At 35.8% G+C, this 20,612-nt stretch overlaps 1 long non-coding RNA gene across 3 annotated transcripts in view; it reads left to right on the top strand.

The window, feature by feature from the left end:
- The window catches only part of LOC147830658 (uncharacterized), a 172,457-nt gene that overhangs the window by 121,435 nt on the left and 30,410 nt on the right, over window positions 1-20,612 (top strand). For all 3 annotated transcript variants that reach the window (XR_015449029.1, XR_015449030.1, XR_015449031.1), the window contains exon 6: window positions 13,600-13,734. This is a non-coding gene — a long non-coding RNA (uncharacterized LOC147830658). The remainder of the gene's footprint in view (window positions 1-13,599; window positions 13,735-20,612) is intronic.

The following is a 20,612-nucleotide window of genomic DNA, read 5'->3' as shown; positions in this document are numbered from 1 at the left end:
TTGATTTGGGGCAAAGAATAACACATAGAGGAAGGATGGAAAAGGAAGGAATTAAGGGGTAAATCTTGATTTCTTTAGTTATTAGTATCTCCTCTAATCTCTTTTAACACATAATGGTGTGTTTGCATTTCTGCAATAAATTTGCAATGTATTAAGAAAATGAAAGGAAGGCTTGTATACTCATCCGTGTCAATATGATGTATACTTCTTGTGAATTCCTGTCTCAGGATGCTCAGGAAATATTTATTGAATGCTTAACTGATGTTACTTAATTATCAAAAGGAAAAGATAATAGCTTTTGGGTGTATATTATGATTTTATAGATTTTTCTTTCTCATATCACTCTTTTGCTGAAACATCACATCTAGTTTTCCTCCTTTTATTTCAAACATTTCTGTTCAACTCCAAGCCAAATGGTAGAAAGCAAGTATGTGTGTATATATGTGTCTGTGTCTATGTGCATGAGTTTATGTCTGTGTATGTGTGTGCATACCTGTGAGAATTGTATACGTTCTGTATTTTTATATGTATTTCATGTGTGTGTGTATGAGCTATGTGTGTGTAAGTGGATATAAAACTATGCATTTGGATCTATATGTGAGTTTATGTTGGTGTATATCATCAGTTTATATTCATATGTGTTTACATCCTTGTGTGTGTATCTCTATATGTCTGTGTGTCTGTTATTATATTCGTGTGGCTGTGTGTATTTAGCTAAGTAGACATCTATGTGTATCTGTATTCATATATGTATTTCTGTATGTATTTTTATGTACATTTGTGTGTGTATGTGTGTCTCCTTATGTTGTATGTCTCTACACATGCACCATTAAGCATATTTCTTACTTTTAAATAAATGCAACTATTGCTTGCAGAAAAACTAAGCTACTTAAAATAGAACCTAATGTTCTGGAAAAATTTATATTAAAAGAAATATGCTTATACCAAATTCTTTTTTGCCTACATTTAGCCATAGGTGTTAACAAAATGATAAGCACATGAGAAGGTGACAAACCAAAAATTGTAATAATATTTATATTCATCTCAGCTTTCACAGTGAATCAAAGTACAAACAATGAGGAAAGGTCAGTCCAAAATTTTCATAAGTGAGTACTGCTTGCTGTAAACAGAACTCATTTCTCATAGAAATTTGCTGACATGAAGAGCATTCTGAAAGCTTATAGCACAACGAATCTGCTTACCTGGTATTAATTTACTTTTTATAGTTCATTTAATATAGTATTGATTAAATTAGCATTTGGATTAATGACCTTTTAAATTTAAAAGGACTAAAGCAGTATTCTCTTAATAAGAATGTCAGCTGAATGACAGAAATATTTGAAAATAAATTTTGTGAATATTTTACATCTACTTCATGAATTACATATTTCAGCATATTTTTTACTAATTTATACTCTACAATTATATAACCATCAACATGTAACTGCTCAGGCATTATACTGATAATATATCATACAAACATAAATGAATGGAAATATTCTGAAATATTTATTGAATGCCTGGTAAATATTGGATATCATGCTAGGTACAGAATAATGTGATGTAAAGCAGCATCTTTTGCAGGAAGTAGTATAAAATACAAACACGTGGGGGCCCTTTGTTAAAAAAATCAGGAAACATTTTCAATAAATGTAGACACAAAGCCTTTTTTCCTCATAGTCTCTTCCTCTCCTTGTGTATTTTGTTGCTGTTGTTGTCTGAGGTTGTTTTTAAATACTTGAACAAATACCATTCTAAATAAAAAAATTAAAATGTTATACTATCAGCATTAATGTTACCGCTGATCTTTATATCATGCATGACAGTTTTAAATGTAAACACAAGCGAATTTTGGACTTATACTGAATCACTGAACTTGAACATTGTTATTACATAGCTCCTCCTTGGAGGGTTCATTGAGCTGGGGAGAATGAACATAAGCCAGGCTCAGAGAGGTTGGAGGGAAGGAGAGGTCATCAGTAGAAGGAGTTCTGAGATAATGATATAAGTGAAGACTGTCACACTTAACACACTTAACAACTGCTAGACCTACTTGGTGGCCTAGCCAAGCACAAGTCTAGAAAGTTGAGTGGCACCTTCCTTTCTTATGAGCTTAGTACTCCAACCAACAGCAGATAGGCAACCTCCCAGCAATCTCAAAATCTGTATGCCAAGAAGTTCTAGGTACTGGAAAAGGGGTTGGAGAGACTCGTACCATGAATCTTTCTGGCCAGTTACCTGCCAGATGCTTTGGGTGTTATAAGCCCAGTGTGGGATGGCTGCTACCACTCCCTTCTCCAAGAGACTGTACAACATGTGTCCCAACACTCCTGACAACATACATAAATTCTAAGATAAAATTATTGAACATCTAAAGGTACCAATTGCAGAACATTATTCTCCAGTCATAAACCTTTCTAAAGGGGGTGAAGGATGACTGGTCACATGCCCTTGATTCCAGCCTTGAATAGTTAATACAGATACATTGTTTAATGGTGCAATGGACAACTCACATAGTTTAGTGGGAGTTGGCATAGAAAAGGGTATAATCAACCCTGTAAGTCTAGTGGAGTAAAGAGACAGCTAACAGAGGAATGAAGGCCTGAACTATGTTTTGACTATGAATCTGAATTCTCTGGGCTGAGGAAAGATAGAAGTTGCATTCTAAGCACAGGAAACCCAGGTCCAAAGTTTCAGAAGTGTGAAAGGTTATGGCATATATGAAAAGCTGCAAATGTATTAACATTATAAGATGTTCAAACATACATTCTTGTATGTGCATGTAGGGTAAAAATTTCAAAAGAAAGTAGTTAGTAGGAAGTTGAGGGATAGGTTGCACTGTGTTTCTCCACAAGGAATTTGGTCCCTGTAGGTGCTTGAGAGGATTTAAGACTTACGTATACTCACTCAAAAATGAAATATTCAGCACTGAACAGCAAAACAGGATAAATTACACTTTCTTGTTTCCAGATGTCAGAAATTCTTCACTGATATGCAATGACATCAACATTCAAAGGTCTTAATTTAGAAATTGGAAGAAAGGAGCACAAGTGTATCAAGTTCTTTGTTTTTAAAGATTTATCTGATTTCATTCCATTAGGATATATTATATATGTATTCTATAATTGAGTTAAACTGAACTTCGTGATGCGTGTATAGGTAATTACTACTATAAGTATATCTGAATAACAAATATAATTTGCTTTAATTATGAAAGTATTTTAAAAAACCCTTATTTCATTTATGATTGATTTTTCAGGAAGAGAATATATAACTTTAGTGTCTAAACAAGAGAAATAAACATTCTTTTTCTCTTTTTTACCTTTTGTTAAAAATGTAGGACTACAAGTATAAACTTGTAGTTGATATTAAAAGCAAAATCAGACATATTTACATGGTGTATTCTTTGCCATTGGCTTTGGATAAAAGAAAAGACTTTCAGTGGCTACTGAAATATATGCTTCCCAAGCAATTTGAAGTCTCTGACACTTGTTTCTTTATAAAAAATTCTTCCTTAGTGACATTCCCAAAGTATGTGTGTTGTTTTTGTTTTGTACATACTTGAATTCCTGTGCTAATTTGCCACAATGAATATGAATATAATTACATAAATATATTAAAATATGCTTAACAAAATATCCCCTTCTAGCCTGATTGCTTAAAGAAAACAGGGATCATGTTTTTCTTATTCCAATTGGTACATATAAGCCACCAGAACTGGTTGTAGCTTACCAATAGTTCTTAATATTTGTTGTATTAAATTGAAATCCAGTTAATTATTTATGGTAATTTTCTATGACTTTGTCTTTAACTTATTTTTTCAAAAGCATATCCTGAAAATGTCGTTTCCTAATGTATATCTTAGGTTACAGATTCCTAGCCTCTCCTGTATAGACCGCTTTCTCAGGAGCGAGAATAATGGGAATGGAACATGCAGGAGTGAATGTAGAGCTATAACAGAGACCCGACCGTGAACATCAAAACTTAATTAGTATCCTGTGAATGTTCATGGAATTTGCACTTGTTAGGAAGATCTCCTTCTATCTCAAAGTGTGAAAAATCCATGTCCTGTTAGAAATCAAAGCCTGGTTTGTAAGCGTGTTTATGTATGTGTATGTGTTTTTTGGGTGATTGGAAGTAGTCAGTCGAGAAGGATAAAGGAAATGCATCCCTTTTTCCTGGTGAAGAGTGTGTGATATTGATCACCACATAATGTGACTCTATTTGTCACCATCTTCATTTTTTTCCATTTTATTAATATAACACTTCTAATAAAAATTTTATTGAGCACTTGCAACATAAGCACAGCTCAAGATGATGAACATACTTAACTTCTGTCCTCAAAATAATTCTGCTAGGTAAATATTCTTATTCCTATTTTATAAATGAGAAAACACAAGCTTCCAGGCTATGAGTCTGTTTTAAAGTTCTAGAGTTCTTCGATAGCAGAGCCCAAAATTAAAAATCCAAAAAAGAGCTATTGCTTACGTGTCTCCAAAATGTAAAATCTATTGCCAGTGAGTATTTCCAAGGACATCCAGATGACCTAATCAGGCACCAAATTTTATCACCGGACTACATTTATTGTGGGTATGACTTGAGCCTTGGAGGTGATGCATGTATAACAACTTGTGTGTGTGACGTTAAAGGTCTACTTTAAGCTGATTGAGATTTTCAGTCTTTGTTTATTTTGGGAAGTAATTTAATCTAATCTTTATATATTCTAAGAAAATGTCAAATTTGGCTCCAGTTCAGATACTGTATAATCACACCACTCTGATGTAAACTCCAGAGATGAACTTGGGCAAACTTAACACATTCCATTTTGTAATGTAATAACCAAGTTTAAATCTGACTGCACTAGGAAATGACCAAGAATATAAGTGCAATTTAAAACCTAATGATCATATTCGTTGCTGCTGGTGGTGATGATGATTCCTGTTGCCTGAAATGACCCTAGCCAAGGAAAACAAAGCAATTGATTCTGATTTTCTAAATTAAAAATAATATATATATATTTAAAGGAAGCAAAAACTGTTTTGGGAAATGCATTTTTCCTTTTTCTAAATGCAAAAGAATTAATTTGCAGAATATTTCCTGGCCCAAATCTCAAATCAGGAAACACAAGGTCTATAAATCCTCACCTGTAACATTCTAGATACTCAATAAATATTTCTTATTTCTGGCCATTGGCTGCAAGAGATAGCATAAGCTCAGGGGTTAAGGGCTTGAATACTACAAATAGAATTTTACAAGTTGAAATCATGCCTCGTTGTTATTGTGTAAATAAACTTGACACTGTCACTTTTTGCACTATTACTCCATCACCTGAAAGTAGGAAGGAGAAGGGTGCCTAACTCATAGAGATGTTTTGAATATTAACTAAGATAATATATGCAAAACAGAGAGCTCAGAGGTTGCTACACACTGTGATTTGAAAAATATTAATTATTATTAATTAACCAGTATAGATTTTACACAAAAGGACTGGTGGTGCCCTTTCAAATGATGATTCATTTATAGATCTAGACAGGAGGGAATTGGTCAAAGGGCTAGGAGATGAGAGAGGGGATGTTGATGATTCCACAGCTTAGCATGCAGCAAGTTTGGCTGACAGTGGTGACAATGCAGATTCTTAAAAGGAAAAAAAAATGAGACTTTACATCAATTAATTGATTTCTAGGGGCAAGCACTGTGGTCTGCTACATAGTTATTAATCTGGGTATACAGATTTGAAAATTTAAGGATTAATCAGAAAGCAATAGTCGGATGGAATGAAGCATTTTATTTTATAGGAGGTCATGGGTTAGAGCAGAAGTACCTCTTTTACAGTCCTTAATATTTTCTTGCTCTAAAAGCCGGAGCAGGTCATTACTCGTGCATGGGCCTTCACTTTTGCATTTAAAAAAAATTCTGTCTGACACTGCTTTAAAGACAACAAGCAGAACACTTACATAATATTAGAATTTATAAAGTAATGTTTAAGGCTTTAGCATAATTTATCCTCAAATTTTCCTTTTTTCCCCTTCCTGACTTCTGTTGAAACCGAGAGATTTTCATCTGCTCACGAATCTCTAGAGAGGTACAATTCATCCCTACTAATACTCACACTTATTTTTGTGTGTCTTTTAAAATAACACATGCTCATCTTACCTTGCCAACATGTCGCTTTCATATTCTGCTGGATGAGCTTCTGTTGTACCTCAAGAAACACTGAAGTATCTTCTCTGTTCGGCCTTCTTCAATCCTGCCACCTAGTTTCCTAGATCTAGGCCATCCCCTCTTCACATAACAATTTCCATTTACCTCCTCATATTTGCATCAAATTATTGGATAATTGTCTGCCTGCCTGTCTGCTTCTCTGGATTGCATTCTTCAGGAAACAAAAGCTCATTTATTTTTGCATACATAGCACCTGGTATGGCATATGGCAATGTGTTGGCACTGAATAATGCCTACTAAATGTAATAGTATTATCCCATTGGTATTAGTGGTATTAATACCAGAGGAATGTTCCTATTTCAGTTTTGGACATGTTACCATTAGGGAGAAAATCATAAATGACAGGAGAAATTTCCATTATGCTTCACATAGAGCATGAAAAAAATCCTAACATACTTTCCATATACCAGAAATAATGGTACAGTGTTTTTTGTGGGGTTTTTTTTGGTACCGGGGATCGAACTCGGGACCTTGCGCTTGCAAGGCAGGCGCTGGAACCACTGAGCTAAATCCTCGGTCCCTGGTACAGTCTTAATGTAATGTAATATATAACCTTTTGTAGTGTGTATCATATGAGTCATGTCATTTCTTCAGAGAAATGCTAGATATTTCTGGGTCTGAGCTGTTAAAAGGGTGATATAGCTTTGCCCTCTATATAATGACTCTCTTTCCAACCCCCTGAACTTCTGCCACCAATATACACAGTCACATCCTAAGTCCAAACATGACCTGATCTATTCTCTTTCTTTTTTTCTCAGAAGCTGTTGATTTTATCATTACTTACAAAATCCCAGTAGAACTTTGATCTCACCATTCTTTCATTACATCCACTTGATGTCATCCTGTATTATAGCCAGGTTTGAGGATTCCCACATTTTGAACACACTGGCACCAATAGGAGGTCTGGTCAGTTGTTTCAACACTCTTCTGGAAGTTTGATTAGCCCTGATTAGCTGAGCCTATGTTTAAAACCCTTGACCAACAGCACTTAGATTTCCTCATGGTCCCATCTCAGTCTATCGCTAAGTGGACATGAAATCAATCTGTGCTCTTAGAAAGCTGGCCCCTGTGAGATACATGCTAAATAATGCAGCATATCGTAACAATGGTGCATAATTTCCTCCATCGAAAACAAAATTGATTTTTGTCCTCTATTAGCCTTGCTCTGCAGAGGGATCTATTTTCATTTAAAATTTCAAACTTTTCAGCCATGCAGCATAAACAGACACTAAAAGATTTCATAATATTCTCAAGATTGTCCCCTCTCAGCAGCAAGGAAGTGCCACTAAGAATGGTACAGGCTAAGAAGTAATAAACCATCAAAAGCTCCACTGCAAAAGCTCTGAAAAATCCCTTTTCTTCAACACCTCAATAGGATGCAGCTCTACTTACATTTTCCAGCCATGATCCAGATAGTCGCCTTTGGCCTTATCTGACCCCTTTTTCTCCATGTTAGAAAAGGAGAGAAGAAACATACACATCATAGAATAAAAGGACCAAATGGGTGGATTCTTGATTCTGCCAATTCAACAGCAGCTCAAAAAAAAAAAAAAAAGCCACATTCTAAGCAAGTGCTTATTAATATGTGTATGGATCTCCCGGTGATCTTGATAAATTACTGCTTCAGTAGATCTGAGATAAGGTATGAACTTGTGCATTTCTTACAAAATCTCAAATGACATCACGCTGTTTGGCCAAGGACCACATTTGGACTAGAATGTTACTCCGCTTTCTAAGGTCCCTCTCCTTCCAAGATTGTTGAGTCCTGGTTATTTAATCAAACACTAATCTAGTTACTGCTCCGAAGGGAGTTTGTAATTTTAATTAAAGTCCCAAGTCAGTTTCAATCGAACTTTGGGGTTATCCAGGGAAGTTTGATCTAATCACATGAAAACATTTCAAGGTATGTTAGGAAGGCAAAGGAGGGGGTGGGGATTCCAATGAAATTCAATAGAACAGAAGGATTTGGTGCCCTGTTGCTGATTTGGACATCGAAGAAATATGAAAAGGAATATGTTATCTCAAAAGCATAAGGGAGCCCTCAGCTGACAGTCAGCAAGAAAACGGGGTCCCGTTATTCCAGTTGTACCTGTGAGGAACTGGATTCTGCCAAAAACCTGAATGGAGTTGAATCCATCTTCACAACCTTACAAACAAGAATGCAGTCTTGCAGACACTTGGATTTCTACCTTGAGAGACTCGTAAGTAGGAGTCCAGCTCAACCTCACTCTTCCCAAACCCCTGATGCAGACAAACTGTAGCATAATAAATACATGTTGTTGTAAGGAGCTGAATTTGTGACAATTTGTTATGCAGAAAACTAATACAAGGAGGAAGGCTCTCATTCAATACAACCAACTGAAATCTTGCCATTAATGTGTGGGTAAAAGAGAGTTTTTGATCAGTGTTCTTCAATATCTAAGGGTAGAATCTTTTTTAATGAAGAGAATAAATAATTGGCAATTGGCAATACACAAATAGTCATCTCATGTCTTTCTCTAAATCTTTCTCTTATAGCTTCTTGGACTTTGGAAAAAATATTTAAATATTTTTGGGCCACAGTGTCCTCAACTAAAAAAAAAGATTAATAATACCTTTCTTTAACAGAAATCATTTAAGAATAACATACAAATAAGAGAAAAAGTCCTTGTAAACTGTGGAATGTTAGAAAGAATCAGATACAGTACAAATTATGCCTCATTGAACTTTTCTCTGGTCATAAAAAATGTTCTGAAGATGTTAAAATAGCTTAACTTATTGTTCAAAAATACCATTCCAAGTGAGAATAGATGAGAGTGAACATAAACACTTTGAAAACACTTTCTTGTCATCCACTGTTTTTATTGGAGATAGTAATCGCATAGCAGAGTTTCAGGTATAAATGTATATCACGTTTTTTTTTAAGAGCTGTAAAATAAGAACTGTATTTTATTGCATTAATTGGAGAAACTAGTCCATTCCAACTTCCTTTCTCTTTTGCTGTCAAATGCGCTTAGGTAGATTGTAAATAATTCAGGTATTATTTGCAAACAAGGATTTTCCACAGCTGAACAGAATGGAAATTGCTGAGAGATAGGATGTGGGTGGGTTGTGAGTTAGAGAAGAGAAAGGCACAAAAGTATTCAGGGTTAACAGATGAGTTATCTAATATTTAATATTTTCTCCATGCATGCTGCCAAATCATTATTTTATGGCAACCTTTCCTCTGTGTTTAGTGTGTGTTAACTTTCTGCAGTGAGCAGATGTGGCCACACACGTTCTGTTTGGCAGAAGGCAGATGCCAGCCTCTGAAATGGGTGCTCAGTTCCAAGGGCAACATCTGGATCCTTGGCTTGGCTATGTTCCTCTCTGTGCTTGTGGCTATACAATGCCCCCTGGAGACATTTTATGATTAGACTGCGACAGAGTTGGCATGAATGTTTTGTCTCCCTGGCAACCACTTTCCCTTTGATTCTTATACATCTGCTCAGTAATATACAGTATTTGAGAAACTGTTCCCCACCTTATTTCCAATCACAAAGCAGATGACAGAAGACTTTTGTTGCATAGGGTATCATTTTCCTTGGTGTCAAGAAGCTATTGTTTTCTAGTATGCTCAGAACTGCATCAAATTGCAGAATTCATCCTCTGTGCAAAGCCACTAAGTTTACAATGGAGTTTTCAACCCTAATGAATGCTCAGCGGCAGATCTTGAACATGTGAGGGTGTTTCAGAAGCCAGGAGGGAACAAGGTGCTTGGAGCAGCCTGCCCAGTCTCCTTTCTTGGATAAGAAAGTCTTACTGGGATGAACTTAAACTCTCTTATTCCCTCTTTCTGTCTGTCTGTCTGTCTCTCTCTCTCTCTCTGTCTCCCCTTCCCCCTTCCCCTCCCCCTCTTTCCCTCTCCCCCCACCTTATGGCAATGAAAACTAGGAGTTGCTTATCAGAAAGATCACCCAGCTATGCCCTGTGCCTGTGCCTTTAATTACTCTCTGCAGCCAAAAGACTATGAACAGGTGGTATCTTTCAAGCTGTCCTTTTGTCTGCAGAGAAACAAGGATACAACTGAGGCATTTCATAAAACTGACTCAGTTATTAGCCATCTTTGGGTAATGCTGGTGAAGAGATTAGATTTTTCAAGATGAATCTTTCTTCACAGGCCATTCTTACACATTCCCATTAACAAGGGTTTTGAGTCATGTGCAGAAGGGAAAGAGTTAAAATTTCATGAGATCTATGATGGTTAGAAATTTGCAAAACATAATTAAAATAATTACAGTGTATGTATTGCTATTTTACAGATGAAGAAACTGAGGATCAACAATGTCCAACAATTTGAGAGGGCAGTAGGGAAAACAGCATTTACCAGTTTTATTCTAAAAAATTATGACAGGAACAACATAGACTATGTAAACCAAAGATGATTACTCTCATGGAGTGTCCATGAAGGGAAGTGCCATGGGTAATAGCCTTCAGGAATTAGCTTAACATCATCACACTTTCTTAGGAAGCATTGGAATTATCAATATATGACTAAAGAGGCTCAAAGCAGAAATAATATTTCAAGGCATACAAGAGGAAGAATAATATGCCACAGAGCACATTTCTATTAATTCTTTTTTTTTCTTTTTTCTTTTTGTTTTTGGTACCGGAGATCTAACTCAGGACCTTACAATTGCAAGGCAGGTGCAGTCTATTAATTCTTGGAAACACGTCTCAAATGCTAACTCCTAGTAGAAACCTCCATTATTATTATTTTACCAATTCCTCCCAGTCCTCAAAGCCAAACAAAAGGAAAAACATATGGACCAGTTACTAGCTAAACAGATCTGGGAAACTAAGATATATCATTAGAATTCAAAAGATCTTTTTAGGATTGATGTCAGTGGAGGGATAGATACATGGCCTGTCTGTTTTAGCAGAGCTGTGTGCATTGACGGCCAACTCTCTGGCAACCTCAAGCATTTGGGTGTCAAGGATGGCCTTCCCTTGTAGGATTTAGCACAGGATGTGGCCCATTGAATCAGTGTTTTCCTGCCTTCCAAGCAGTATGCCTCATCATTTTGCCTTTCTTCCAGTTATCATCAACATTCTCTCCTGCTTTGTATTTTGTTGTGATTATTAGGACAATGATGACAATGATAATTTATATGGATTTATTTCAAACTTTCATATTCTGTGAATCCACATTTGTAATTCCACACAATTGACTGGAATAAAAAATGAGAGTTGAACAACTGAATAGCGAATGAACATATAATTTTGAATTTTAAAGGGAACCCAGTATACCTGCAGAAAAATCTAACAGCTAGCTGATACTAGCAGTTCCTGCTCTCCTATTTTATCTGTGATTTGAGGAACTTTTGCTCTAAACTTTTAGTTACTCATGAGGTCTGAAAAACTTCTGGTTTCATCATGTCCAAAATGGAGAACAAAAGCTCCTACCCCTACTACATCAAATTATGGTAAGAAAAAATTTCAAACAATTTATGGGAAATGCTTTGACAGAGCCTGGTAGTAATTAGTCTGTGTAAGTATTTTGTCTGCTCTAGCTTAGTGACACCAGCATAGAGGTTTACAAGAAGCTTATTGATAAGTTATCTCAGCATCCCTACCTGTGGGTAAAGGCAAAGTAAATAGATTGTACAGAGTGAGAAGTTGCACTGAAAACTCTGTTAACTTCCTGTGATCTCCACCCACCTCGAGAGATCTCCTGAGGTCAGAATGCCCTTCTGGATTATTTTGATTTGGGATCATGGTGTGTCATTCAGGAGAGGCAGCTGTTTTCAGCAGAAAGCAATTCTCAGAAAGGGTCACTCCCAATAGTAGCTACAATAGTCCTTTAGTCATCAAGGAAGATCTAGGAAGTACAGGAGAATATGACTAAAGCATCTGATAATCATTTTGTATTAGAATTGTTTTGAGTATTCTTTTTGCTCTTTTGTTCATCTTAAACTATTTTCTTTCATCTTTCATTTCCTCACATAAAGAACTACTATTTGAGGAGCCCCTGGCAATAGTACAAATGAAGTAGTATGTACCACAGGTATAAATATATAAAAGGTATGAAGCAAGCTAATGATATAATATATACATAGATATATATTTATAAATTATACTTTGTCTTATGAAATCTATAGCTTTATAACAACTTAGAAAGTTTGGAGTAGTTTAAAAATTTCAGGCTTCATATGTGGTGATATGGGAATAGCCAGTCTCCAGGCCCTAAATAATTATCTGTGTTTTATCTCACTCTAACTCTGTGACACTGTTTTATCTTTCACCACATGGATTGGTATGGAATCCCAGACTGCATTTCCAAGTACTGTCTACAACTCCCACAGACAGATGCCCTTTTGCTGTTTCTCAGATGGAACATGAATACAGTGATGGTGTAGTCCATCCTCAGAATACTAGGCATGGGCCAGAGCCTTGCAGGGTAGCTGAAAGCAAGTGTGGACCTTCAGGGAAGGGAATCATGTGATACCAGTTACCTGGAGCAAGGTCCAGGCAGGGGAAGCTTCAGACAGATTTGTCTTCTTGGTGTTGTTGTATTCTGATGCATTGAGAGAAGTCAGCTGGAGGAGGATCACAGTAGCAGTCCTCTAAAATTCAGGTGGAATGACCTAAGTTTTTGGTTATCCCAGAACAAAGGCTTCCCTGTATGTTAGAATTTTGGTGCTAAAACTAGTAAATTCTTAGACAAATAAGAATAATTTTTTTGGTCGGAGATTTAGCTCAGTGGTTCCGCTGCCTGCCTCGCAAGCGCAAGTTCCGAGTTTGATCCCTGGTACCAAAAAAAAAAAAAAAAAAGAATAATTTTTTTTTTCATCCTCATAAGACTCAAGGCAGGATCCCTCTTACTCAGGTTTAAGGGCAGTATTAATCCTTGAAACAAGAATGCATAAATATATGTTTTTGGTCTTTGGCCTCAATTTCTGACACATAGCTCCTAAAACTGCTGGGCATCCAAGGTGATAAGCATCCTAGTGTATACTGATGAAATGACTGGTTGTTGGAGGCTCCTGTAAACTTATTGCCAGGAAAACCAACCATGTGATTAGTGGTATTGAGGTTTGTATATGGAATGTCCCTTAAAGTTCATGTGTCGATTGTGAGCTCATGTGTTGAAGGCTTCATCCCCATTTGGTGGTGCTATTGGGATGCCGTAGAAACTTTAGGAAGGGGTGGTAGTTGGAAGAAGTAGGTCACTGTGGGCATTGCTCTGCATGGGTATATTTTGTTCCTAGTCCTTCTCCCCCTGCTTCCCAGCAACCAAGAGGTGAGTGGCTTTGCTCTGTCATGTGCTCCCCTCACCACAGGACTGGGAACAATGGGGTCAAGTGACCACACACTGAAACCTTGTGCCAAAGCAAGTCTTTTCTTTTCTTATGTTAGGTATTTTGTCACCATGATGGAAAACACAAGAAGGTGGAACTCTCAGCCTTATCAAGTTTGAGTTGCTTACCAGTGGTCAGTGACTTCATCAATTATGCCTGTGTAATGAAGCCTCCATCAAACCCCAAATGACAGGTTTGTAAGAGCTTCCAGATTGGTGGACATTTGGAGATGCTGCAAGGGAGGATAACTGGAAGGACATTGGGCTTTGCACCTCTTTCTCCATATCTCACTCTATGCCTCCTTTCTATCTGGCTGTTCTTGTTGTTTCTAAAAATAAACTGATAACCTAATCAGTAAACAATTTTCCTGAGTTCTGTGAGCCATTCTAGATAATGATTAATGTAGAAATTTTTGATTTAGAGCCAAACATACAGATGACTCCTGGACTTCCATTTGATGTCTGAACTGACAAACATCTTATAGGACTGAGTCCTTAACTTATGAGATTTGATATTATCTCCGGGTATTGGTAGAATTGCATTAAATTGTTGGACACTCAGTGACTGCATAGAATTTGAGGATTGCTTAATATAGAGAAAACATGCACATGTAATGTTAGAAGTATGAGAATCATGTGACTATAGAGGGAACAATTTTGTTTTTTGGTCCTTATCCCCTTGTGCATCCCTCTTCCTCTGGCCCAGGACATATGCACATTCTAGTCTTCCTCTGAAAAGTTGGAGATTCCTTCCACCCTTTCTATATGTAATTCTCTTTCATACTCTTCAGAGCACAGTTTGAAAGACTCTTCTTCTCATAGTATCATGGTTTCAAATTTACATGCGTTTCTTGCAGCAGAGACTCATTCTTCTACCCTATGCATCTTGAGTATAATACCACACATGTTGCTTTACTGAGCAGAGTTGCTCAGTCTCAAGTGATCAGCAGCAGAGTCTTCATTTTAGGGCAGTTTTATGTTGTAAAATAGTCTGTCTTGGAGAGAGCAGTAATTTGTTCTGGGTGCTCCAACTCCATTGCTTATTAAATGGAGAAAAAGACTTCCAGAGATTCTGAAAAAGACTTCTGACTGGAGTGCCAATCAAGTTATTAATTAATTAACAACCACTAGCTGAATCTCTAGCATGACTGCTTCCCCCCAAATATTATGATCTAAGTTAACAATTACAGAGTTATTGAAAACAAAACAGGATAATGAGGCACATCTCCCTGTATTTCAAATAACATTTTCAGTGAAAGTGTCTCCAAGAAGATAGCCTTGGGCCTGGCACTTGTGAAGGTAGAAGAATTAGGTGGTAGGGAGAAGGGTACCTCAAGAAGAAGACAGAGCAATAGTAAATGCCATGAGGTAGGAATGATTTTGCAGCTGAAAGAACATTGGAACTGTAATTCAGGCACAGAGGGATGAGCAGGGCGAGGGTGAGGAGGAACCAGGTGGAGACCAGAAGCTGCAAAAGCTCTGTCGCCATGCTGAGGAGTCAGTGTTGCCTCCATGCCTTACATCTGCAAACTTTCTATGTAAGGTCTTAGCACAAAGCATCCGGGGCTTGACATTGACATGCCCATGAAATGGGAAAGCTTATCCAGGTAAGAATACCAGATGAGGGAAGGGACTAGTAAGTGAAGAAAGACATAAAATGAGAAGAGAGAAACCAGGAAACAGAAAATACTCAATCAACTTTAGCTCTTATTAAAAGTTCAGATAATCTATTAAACTCTTGAAAGATAATAAATGCCACAATTATTTTCCTTGTATGTATAATGGGGATAACAGTGCTTTCTCACTAATAAAGAAATTTTGTTGCACATATTAATAGTTTCTTCATGTTTATGTGCTTAATAAATGCCTGAGGCAGGATATGAAATCAAGTGGCCTGATTTCAGAAAACCCTCAGAATCAAATGCACGATTCAACTGGCCTTATGAAGAATGGGAGAGATAAACCCTAGGGAAACCTGATGTATGCCAGTGGCATACATCTTGTGAACAAAACCATCTTAAAATATAATTTTAAAACAAACATATTTTCTTAGAGTATAACGTAATTCCTATTAAAAGGAATTATTAGAGGAAAATTATAACAAATTTCAATACTTATAGATAAGCCTTCTGAATATTTTGATGTATTGTGATCCATCATCTTTCTGTAAAAATATATATATATATAAATTTTTACCATACTCCTCTTCTTATATACTTGCATGATATTAATTGTGTTTTGAAATTATTATATCACTGTGAAACTAATATTTAGCATAGATATTATAGGTTATTTTATCCATTCCCTTATATAATCATTTAGTTTGTTTTAAATTTATTACTATAATCAATACTTTAATGATTACCCATGGAAATCATTAGGAATAGAGTTGGCCCTCTCTAGTCATGGATTTTGTATCCTTACATTCAACCAACTTGGAAAATAATTGTGCTTGTATTGAACATGTGCAGATTTTTTTTCTTGTCACCATTTTTTCAAACAATACAGTACAACAACTATATACATAAGACTCATATTATATTGAGTATTTTAAGTAATCTAGAGATGATATAAAGTCTCAGGAGAGTGTGGGTATGCTCCATGGAAGTACTATACCATTTTATATAAGATATTTGAGCATCTGTGGGTTTTAGTTTCTGCAGGAGTCCTGGAACCAAGTAGCCTTGGATACTGAGGGATGACTTTATAGTTGAAGATTTATTCATTTTCTCTAGTTTCATAGAATTAAGATATATTAGATATTTTATATATTTTATAAATAATTTTTAAATGTGATTTTTTTCTTCTTACTTTGTATTCTACGTTACTTATCTCTCATGCATAGATCAGTACCTGGCTTTTAACAAGAACTCAAAAATTATTTGCTGAATGGGAGTTTGAATATGTTTCTGGATCAAAGGATATGAATCCATTGAAAAGAAAAAGATTTTAAAGGATGAGAATAGTGCAAACATTAGGATTTTTCAAGGAAGAAGCAAAGCCAGATTTAGCCTTTATGCTTTGGTGAGGAGGGAGGCCATGTGTAGATACTGTAAGACAGAAGACATCCCTAATTGCCCTGTGTTCAGACAGTCCTGGGGTGCACTCATTTCCACATATTCACCAGAACACCAATCTTCACTTAACTCAGTTAATGATATAATTTTTATTTTTAAAAGGGAGTGCTGATGTTCCTACCAGCTTCAGAAGATGTTTCAAATCTGGTTGTGGAGTTATTCTATTTCCAATTAAGCAGTGGGGGGATTCAATTACAAGCTGTGGGAAGCATAGAGTTTGTGTCAATAAAGCAGCAGTGGTATTAAGGGTGGTTGTCTGGTTTGCAAACATTAACAGCTTGAATCCTAAAGGCGTATGCTTTTGAAATTATCTAGCTATTGCTTCTCATGTAGACAGGATTAAGCATACCTGAAACCCAGTCTGGGGTTTCCTTCAGACACATTTTCTCCCCTTGAACTTACAGAGAATTCGAACATTAAAGTGCCATATTAAAAGACTCATTGGGAACTTGTTAATGAGGTTAAGGCTATTTTAAAAACTGTCAGAAAAATATACATAATAAGGTAAAAGAATTTGTTGCAGGATCTGCTTAAGAATGCAAAAGGAGAGAGTCACTTCAAGTCATAAATTTTTAGAGATGATAAACCTTTTGATTATACTCTGTGTATCTATGCATGTCTATATATATATATAGTGTGAGGATATAATTATCTAATTGTGTGAGTATATATAAAATTGTGAGATATATATGACATATAGTTGGAACTGAGATGGCAAAAGTTGAATTCAGTACCCAAGGACAACTAATCAGCAGGTATAACATGCATACTAAGTGTACGTAGCTCTTCTCAAAGTTAGATGTACATATGGAATAAGCCTTAGTATTTCCTCTTAAGGAATATATAGCCCAACCTGGATCTATTAGCTGGTTTAAATGTTATTTCTTTCATTCTGTTGACTGAACTAAACTATGTTGACCCCTTTGCAAAAGTTAAGCTTCCAAATATCTCCATGTTCTACATTGTCATGTTTCCTGTTTCCTTCTTTCACTACGCTTTCCTCCTTAGCAATATAACAATTTAAAAATGTTTAGTTAGAATTGTCTTTGAAAGAAATTATTGCTTATAGGACTGGAGAGAATCTCCAGTCCTATAAGCAATAATTTCTCCTTTGGAAAGAAAATTTCCCCCTTAGAGGAAAACTCTTAATTCCCAACCTGTATTATTTCCAAAACAAGGTCTATTTTCACTTAATTCTCCATGAAATTGTAATTCCCCATTCTTACAATTTACCACTCACTGTTTCCCTGGGGAACAGAATGATTCACTGATCAGTACCTTTGGGCAAAGGAGCTAAGCATGTCCAGTGCAGCTTTTTTCTCTCCTGCTTTGCTTATCTTCAGGCACATTTGTGAAAGTAGCCTGCTATGGTCTGCATTCGAGTTTTAAGTCAGGAGAAAAAGATTGTATGCCCATTTTGTTACAGATTTAAAACCATGTTTTCTAGTCTGCTTTTCTGGAAACAAAGTTTAGGTTTTGACTTCTATTTGTCTACTTTAAGCCTTGCAGTAGTTCCAATCCTAAGGAAGGGGAAAAAATAATTCCATTGGGTGTGGTGGCTATTCTAAACCATAGTACAAATTTTGGGTTGAAGAGCAACTGTGAATAATTAGATTTTACTACTGAATGTAACTGTTTTGTAAGGCATGGAGGAAAATCTCCACATAAGGGCTCCAAAAGACAGCATGTTTTGGTTAGCAAGGCAAGAGACAGAAGAAATAAGTTGGCTCTTATCTGTTTGTTTCTGTTTCTGTTTCTGTTTCTGTCTCTGACTCTTCTCCCTGCCTCTCTCTCTCTCTCTCTCTCTCTCTCTCTCTCTCTCTCTCTCTCTCTTTCTGTCTCCAAGTCTCCAGAAGATGTGAAGATGTGGGATTGGTAAGGGAAAGGAAGAGTCAAAACACAAAGTAAATTAAATCAGGGCTTCAAACCATTAATCCTGTAAGCTAATAGAGAGTTGAAGTTGTTCTGGAGAGCTACAGATAACAAAGTATGGAAGGGTGGAAATTTACTTTCACGTTCTTCTTTTATTGGTGCATATTTTATCATGGGGAGTGACCTTTGAGGTATTAAAATGCTATCAATGTTTTTTACTCATAAATCTATCTATCCTCCCTGATAGATCAAGAGAATGCTAAACTTTAAAATAGACTGCCATTTCTCCAGCACAGAAAATAAAAGTGTGTGTGTGTGTGTGTGTGTGTGTGTGTGTGTATCAGCAAAATCATATACAGGTCCAGTTTTGTCAATTCTATGCAAAGCAATTAAGAGAAGTGATAGAAAAGGACTGAGAAAATATTTTACCCTCTTTTCTGTTCCACATAAAGAAAGGGTAAATCATGTGCCATGAATTGTATATGGGATTTTGGTAAGCTGAATAATGTTCCCCACAAAGATGTCCATTAGCTAATTGCTAAAATCTCTCAGTGTGGATTTCAAAATGTGAATGATTAAGGATTTTGAGTTGGAGAAATTAATGCAGATCATCTAGACCAGCCTGGTGAAATCACAAGGGTCCTTCTAAGAAGGAACACGAGGTCAGAGATGAAGAAGAGAAAGTAAGGTTGGAGTTGTTTAGGGTATGATCCAAGGAACATAGGCAGTCACTAGAAGTTGGAGAATACAGGGACATATTCCTCCTTCAAGCCTCCAGAAGGAATGAGTCTGACCACCTATTTTAGATGAATATGAGAACTGTAAAATAGTAAATGTGTTATTGTAAGCCACTCTGTTTGTGGTAATTTGTTACAGCAGCAATATGAAACTAACACAGGAATGATTAATGACTAAATGGCACATTAATCAATGTTATGCAATTATTCTGATTTTCGCATACTTGTGATGAACTACATATATACCTCCTTTTAATATCTGTGTGACCTTCATAGTGAGTGCATTAAAAGAAGAATAGACTTTTTTAGACATTTTGTCACAATTTTGGTTCCTAGAGAGTTTTTTAAATGTATTCCAAGACACATATCTAGATTTTCAGGTGTATGCTAAACTGTGAGATTTCTAAAAGACTGATTTGCAATAGACATTCAACATATGATTCTTGAAGGAGAATCTGTGTGAAACTAAGGAAGAGATTTAACTCCTCTCTTCACATAACTATTTAGTGAACTATTATTGTAAAAGATCTTTGACACAAAGGTTCTTACATGTAACCTGGGCCTAAGGTCATGCAGAATGGAAGGCTGGCTTAATGTGAGCATTTCTGAGAAACTGACAAGCAGCGAATGTTGAGGATTCATTAACAGACTAAAAGTCCATTAAATATCCTAGAGCCATTCTTTTCTAAGCCTTTCAGTTCACTCCTTTACATCAGGAAATAAGTTTAATAGCTCATTCAGGAAATAATTGAATTTTAAAAACTGTAAAATTAATTATAATATAAAATTATTGCATTTTCCTTAAACAAAATAGAGTAGTAAAATTTTGAGTGTCTTAACTAAAACCATTTTTTCCATATAAACTTCCATTTCAAAGAAGTTCAGATTTTAATAGTTCTTAAAAGTCTCTTTTTTAAGAAACCCTAAACTTTACTATTATATTTAAAATTGGATTATAAAATCAATCTAATATAAATTGAATCATTAATTAAGTCAATTTTGAAAGAAATAATTCAATTTAATTAAGGAATTGTTATACTGATATTACAAAGTGAAAGGATTCCTGTAATTAAAAGGTATTGAATTCCATATGACCATTTATCTTTTCCCTTTTTTTACCATTTTGGTGAATTTCTAAAACAGAATTTAATTAAATGTTGAAACAAAGAGATAACTCAAAATTATAATTCTATATAAGAACTTACTAGTAAATCATCTAAAGAGTTTTCTTTCCAATATTTGAAGGAATCATAGCAAAGTGAAGTATATATAAAATTATGAAGATCTATATAATAAAATAGCAGCTATTAAAGTGTCATTCATTATCCCCATGATCTCTCACAGAATAAAGAACTCTTTCTAAATGTCTTAAATGAACATTTATTA

Source organism: Heterocephalus glaber, unplaced genomic scaffold, assembly GCF_053883595.1.
Source record: "Heterocephalus glaber isolate CG9 unplaced genomic scaffold, H.glaber_assembly_v1.0 deba00000071, whole genome shotgun sequence".
Classification (NCBI taxonomy): Eukaryota; Metazoa; Chordata; class Mammalia; order Rodentia; family Bathyergidae; genus Heterocephalus; species Heterocephalus glaber.
This window is presented reverse-complemented; position numbering and strand designations above follow the sequence as displayed.